We start from the raw sequence: 6,094 nt of genomic DNA, 5'->3' as shown, positions 1-6,094 counted from the left end.
AGGGTAGGAGCAAAAGCCACACTGCTAACACACTGAAATGAATCAGTACTTCATAAATGACATTTCAAATTCAAGATGACTATGAATCCCAACCAATTACACAAGACTATTATATGCCCCCTTCTCCTCCTTCGGGTTCAAGACTAAGATCAAGAATGACAACGGAAGATTGCTACTGTCTCACCATGACCACTAAAGGTAGAGGAGATTCAGACAAATACACCCGAAGAGAATCAACTGCGTAGATACTTTTTTTTTAAATCTAGAGCATAAAATCAAGTACATATCATGCCATGTTGCATTAAGATGAAGGACACTATTCACGCCAGTCTTCCTTCAGAATCTGAGATATGATTCGGGAAACCAAAATTTCATATTTCAGCCGCTTTCACAGCCAACGAAGAGTGGAGGAAACATGAAGGGGGCAATTCAGAATTCCAGTTTGATATGTGAAACATGATCTGTCACACGAATGGATTACAAAGCCAAATATTCATCTCTAAGGAGTTATGTCTTCTTCTCACTTCCTTTAATTCATGCTAAAAAGGCAAGTTATTCTTTTTCAAAGTTCTGTCATCTAATGACTTCATCCTGATCTGTAATTACCTAGAAATTATGTACAAGAGAAACAGCAGTTCAACTTGAAAAGGTAACAAGGCAAACAATTATTTTCTCCATTTTAATAACTGCTTATCAACTATGAAGGTGCCAATTGTTTCCCCTGAAGGATTTTTTTTCTTTTTTTGGGGGGGCTTGATTTTTAAACTATCAATCTCTCATCTCAGTTTCTGGCTTCTCTGACTTAGCTGAAGGAAACTTTGGCAAAACACTAGGAAGGTGACTCAATAGGCTGAAATCAGAGTAGCAGTTTTCCTGGCCTGAAATGGAACCTAAAGCTCAGGTTTCAGTTGGCAATTTTTTCAGTTTGCAATGTCACCATTCAACATACGCATTCAAACCCAAACCAGGCGTGAGATTTCTTCTAAGTGAATCAATCAAATGCTATCCTGATGCCAACAGCATACACCTTCAGGGATTTCGGCTCCTGCTAAAGCAAAACTGCTTCACTGTCCCAGTTCAAATCTGTAAGATTTCCATCACGCCACCACTCTTATTCAACATTTAGTTGATGCCACCACATTCCTAGTTTTGGTCTCCCTACCAGACTACGGACCCAAAACATTAATTTTAAGAAGTCAGCCTTCCCTAAGGGTAGGACTGCAGCAGAGCAATGGGTAACAGTATGCTTCACTTTTTATATCTACTTCTAACCAGGGAATCCACAGGCACAGACAGAAATTAAAATAATCCAGACATTCCTCTCACTCTCTTGCTTTGGTCACAGACATCCATCACTCCAATTACATTTCTTAATTAGGCATGGTCTGTGCAACTTCACTAATAGAACGTATACTTTTGGAAACCATGCTCACCTCAGAGGAGCATGCTCGGGGCGCCAGAGAGAGCACTGATAACGGGTACAGGCTGACACTTCACAGACAGCGTCTACAGCTACAGAAGGGACAAGAGCAGCTCGCAATGGAGCTGGCCACCTCATGAGATCCAATTACTCAAGGTCTCGGGCTCAGGACAAAGGTTCTGGTTCTCCCAAAACAAGTCGGATGCTCACATACGCATTAGCTCATTCTGCAAATGTGTTATTTCGGGAAATCCCAGTTCTTCTGATCAAGGGGTTGAGGAACGAAAAACAAATGAAGCAATGCAAAATGTATTAGACACAGCAATTAGATCTTTCTCTTCACATAAAAAAATGTCACATTGCATTTATCAGATTTGCCACTGAAAGAAAAAACTGCTTCTACATTTTATGACATCTACGACCAGGGGTATTTAACATTTATAGTCACCACAGGCATCTATATAGAAATTTCTCATATAAATTAAATTATCAAGTCCAGATGCAGCCATTATGTGTTTCCCACCCTTTTTTTAAGGGGTGGGAATGTTTTGTTTTTTAAAATCCTAATGATTTCTGCAATACTGGAGCACAATGAGAAAACTGGCATTTTGCCAAGATAATTTAGCAATAAATACACATGCAGATAAATGTTACTAAAACATAAATTAAGCAGGAAGAGATGCAGTACTATTAATATGTCACATTCCAAACCCACTAGATCCGTTCATTTAAAAGCCAAACCCATACTCAATCCACTGTCTGACCAAGTTTCAGACAGAAGTAGTTATATTTGCTTAAAAGGGCAACTGAAAGGTCACAGGAGGACAGCCTATAAGGAAGACTAGCAGTTCTTCCTATTCAAAAAGGCCAAAGCCGTTTTCCTGCATTAACTTCGAAAACTGATGCTGACCAGATACAGTATTTTTCCAGATTATTCTGTGAAATAAAAAAGTATATATTTAAAGACAAATTTATCTACCTTGTGTTTGTAAGGAGTCCCTCACAAGGAGGACTCTTGCAACCAACTCCATCTGCCATCTTGAACTAGAGACAATTGCCATACAACTGCCATTAGAGCAGTGAATACTAATTATGCATACTCATTTCTAAAAACTGCATAAATTCAGTAGTTTCCATATTCCATCAAATGTGTGACATTATCTCTGCTTGGATTTCAACCAGTGACCCGAGGTCTGTTCTCTGGTCCTTCTCCTCTGAAGGACTGTTCTCAATAACCCCACCCACTACAATTTTTGGTTTACAACATCAGTTAGTTGCTGGGGAAGAGTTGAGGCAGATGAGTGTTTCAGATGGAGGAAAAATTGCATGTGCAGATGCAAAAGTTTGTGGATTCTTAAGCGATTTCACAAACTGTTTTTAAATACAACATTCTTTTTGATTCTACAAAGTTCTAGCTGCAAGCTGACCTCTGCTTTTGGGTGAGGAGTATGGAAGAAAGCTACTGATCTGGGTTCGTCTTCTCAGTTACTACACATCATGAATTCCATTAAAATCCTTAAGGTCAATGTTACCTTTCCCTCCTCCCCCAGTTCCATTTCTTTGGACTGTATTTGCCACTGTATCTTCAGTCTCAGAAATATCCAGACACGCAGGCTTTCTAACACTGACCTGCCCTTGAATTTAAAAAACAACTTAAACACAGTTTATACTCCCACACCCCCGCCCCAAACATAATGTTTCATCAGGGTAAAACTGCAAATAATGGTTCTAAAACATACAGCCAAGAACAGAAATAAATAAATAAATAATAAAAAAATAGTGCTACTGCTTCCTCCTTTCACCCTCTAGAGTTCCATTTAACAGCTTCAAAACAGGACAGCACCCTTAGGACTTCAGAGGAAACCAGACATGTACAGTGCATTATGCACAGGCATCCAGACTCAAATGCAGTTATTCTGATCATACAGAACAGTCTCATTTACAGCTAGAACATACATGAAAGTAAAACTCGTCTCTAGTATTCAAGCACTAGAAAACCTTTCAGAGGAGCCACTCTTCCAAAACTGAACCCATCTTATGCCAGGTAGGTATGTTCTGCACGGCTTATAGCGAACACATTTTAAAAATATAATTCTAGATGCAAACAATGGTATCCAAAAACCAGCAGAGTATGCTTAAGCCAATAAGTATGATTCCACAGAAAGTATAGATGGTAAAGCCACAATTACAGTTTAGCTGCCAAATTAACTTAGAAACTGGAAGTGACCTAACAGCTGTTCAAATAACCACAAAATATTAAAACAGTCCTGTGAGAGATAAATTTCATCTTGAATAAGCCTGCCCTCTCTCAAACAGACATACCATTTATTTGTCTATGACCAATCTACAAAGACAGCTGTTTTCTCATCTGACTGCCACACTGGATTCTTAGTTCTCAGCAACCCCCTCAATCAATCTGTATTCTGCTTACAGCTAATTCATTTTTGAAATGATTAACCATGTGGTAAGAAGTTCTAGTGCTGATATAGCCTCCACTGGGTGAAGTTAGACACTGCCAGGAGACAAAGTAGGAGACAGAAGAAAAACACTTAAGCGTGAACTTAAAATATCAGCAACAGGTTTTATATCCACAGCTCTGATTTCATATGATCATTAATTTTCATTAAACAAAATTCAGATAGATACTTTTTCAGTGTGGGAAACCTAAGCATTACAGTAATGTGCTAAGAAAACGGTAAGTGCAGTCAACTGAATTCTAGGTATACTAAATTTTCCAATGTAAAAACTGAACAAAACAGTGACTCATTTGGGAACACTTTTAAAATCAAACTGGAATTTGTTTCACACATAGAGCAAGATTTATCTGACCCAAATGTAGACTTCTACATCAGAAATGGTCATGTAAATTCATTTTACAGTCAATGGAAAGCAATACAGATTTCTACAACACACTTTGCCCCATCCCAAGTCAGAGCTCTAGAATAAATCACCTGTTTCTTCCAACTGACTATCAAGAAAACCACCAATTATTTGTTCAGAAGTACATTTACAACATTAAATTAGATGAATCCCACACAATCTTTCAAGTGGCCCCTTTAAAATGATAAGCTCTATTTTGTTCGCTGATAGTCAAAATGAAATATGTATGATGTCATAATATCCCTAAAATAAGCTGAAAGTAAAAACTAAGCAAGCTGCTTAACAGTCAGATTTGCACTAGCACTGTACAGGTTTTTTTTTCTTGGAACACAGACCACAGAGGGAGCTTTTAAGCAAAACCCATGTAAATGTGCACAATTTATAAATGCTTCGAGTTCTGCTCAAGAGCATTCAAGTGCTCCAAGAGACATTTTGATTTACTGTCCTTCGCTTTTCATTATGTTATACAAATGGCTTACAAAAAAACCACCCTTGTGAGTAGAGAATCACCTTTTCACATGGATTACCACCTGTGCCTCTGGTTTTCTCAAAAGATGAGGCCTGTATTTGCTCAACTTCAGTAACATTTTTGTTTCTAAGAGCTTCAGAATCATTAGGATAGGAATTAAAGTACTACCTCTAACACTGCTGTAGGTTATCTCTGCTGAAAATGTTATTGATTTGTCTCCTTTCCGCAATACACATTTACTGGCCAGAAAATATTTGTAATTAATATTCCTGACCTAAGCCCTCAAAATCCCAAAGAAACAAGCCAAAAGAAATCCTGGCAATGAAGCAATACTTATCTTCTAAAAAGAATAAAATTAATTCTGATTTTAAACATCTATCTAAATGTATACGTAATGCCTCACTGTACCAGGGAGTGCCATCCATCACAACTCTCATCCCAGACCGCTGACTCATTCAAGATCTTTTCCTAGAGGTTCAAAAAAATATCAAGGCACTGATGCCAAGTGTAAGTACTTTGTACACCCTCTACATATTTCCTCCACATCACGTTTTTATTATTTGATTAAAATGTGTAAAAAAAAAAATGTATTCTACTGTACAGTTTTCAGAACTAAGAATATCAGAACAAGGCAACGTCCTCCATGGATAAGATGGCAATTTGAAAACACATTCAAACTTACTGCTCGGTAATACCAGCAGTAATCTGCGGCCAACTTTTGTATAAGAGGGAATACCAAGCGCAACAGCAGAAGGAATTCAGCTGCAACAACTGCAGAGGGCTTTTTTCCTGCACACAAAGGACACGGATCCATACCTCAGCGTTACAGCCACTCATGGCTGCGAGCTTAGCCCTTCTTAAGTGCATTACTGGAAGCTACCCACTAGACTAACAGTAGCAAGGGCCGATCAACCCAAGATTCATTCCTTTCTTCTCTCCCTCCTCGCTGGTAAAATAAACCTGGTTGATTTTTAATTGACGACAATTACACAAGCAGACCTGAAGCTTTCAGGGCCACAGAGGTTGACTCATCTCTCACACGTTCGGAATGTAAAAGGGTTTCGTTCTCGCCCAAGGTTTCCGAGACGAGGAGACTGCCCCGATTCCATTTCATCTGCCCTAAAGGCAACTCTCACCCTTGCACACAATCGCTTTCATCGCTCGGTTTTCCTATGAAACTTTAAGGATGCCACAGAATGGGCCATCCGAGACGGTGGCACACATTAAGGGACTCGAAGCGGAATTATCCCTTTGTTTTATCTGCTTTTGCCTTTTCCCACCGGCGTTTTGCGGGTGATTGATGACAGGCCGCGCTCCCCGCCCCC

The sequence above is a fragment of the Antrostomus carolinensis genome, unplaced genomic scaffold, assembly GCF_000700745.2.
Source record: "Antrostomus carolinensis isolate BGI_N321 unplaced genomic scaffold, ASM70074v2 scaffold45279, whole genome shotgun sequence".
In the NCBI taxonomy this organism is placed as follows: domain Eukaryota; kingdom Metazoa; phylum Chordata; class Aves; order Caprimulgiformes; family Caprimulgidae; genus Antrostomus; species Antrostomus carolinensis.
This window is presented reverse-complemented; position numbering follows the sequence as displayed.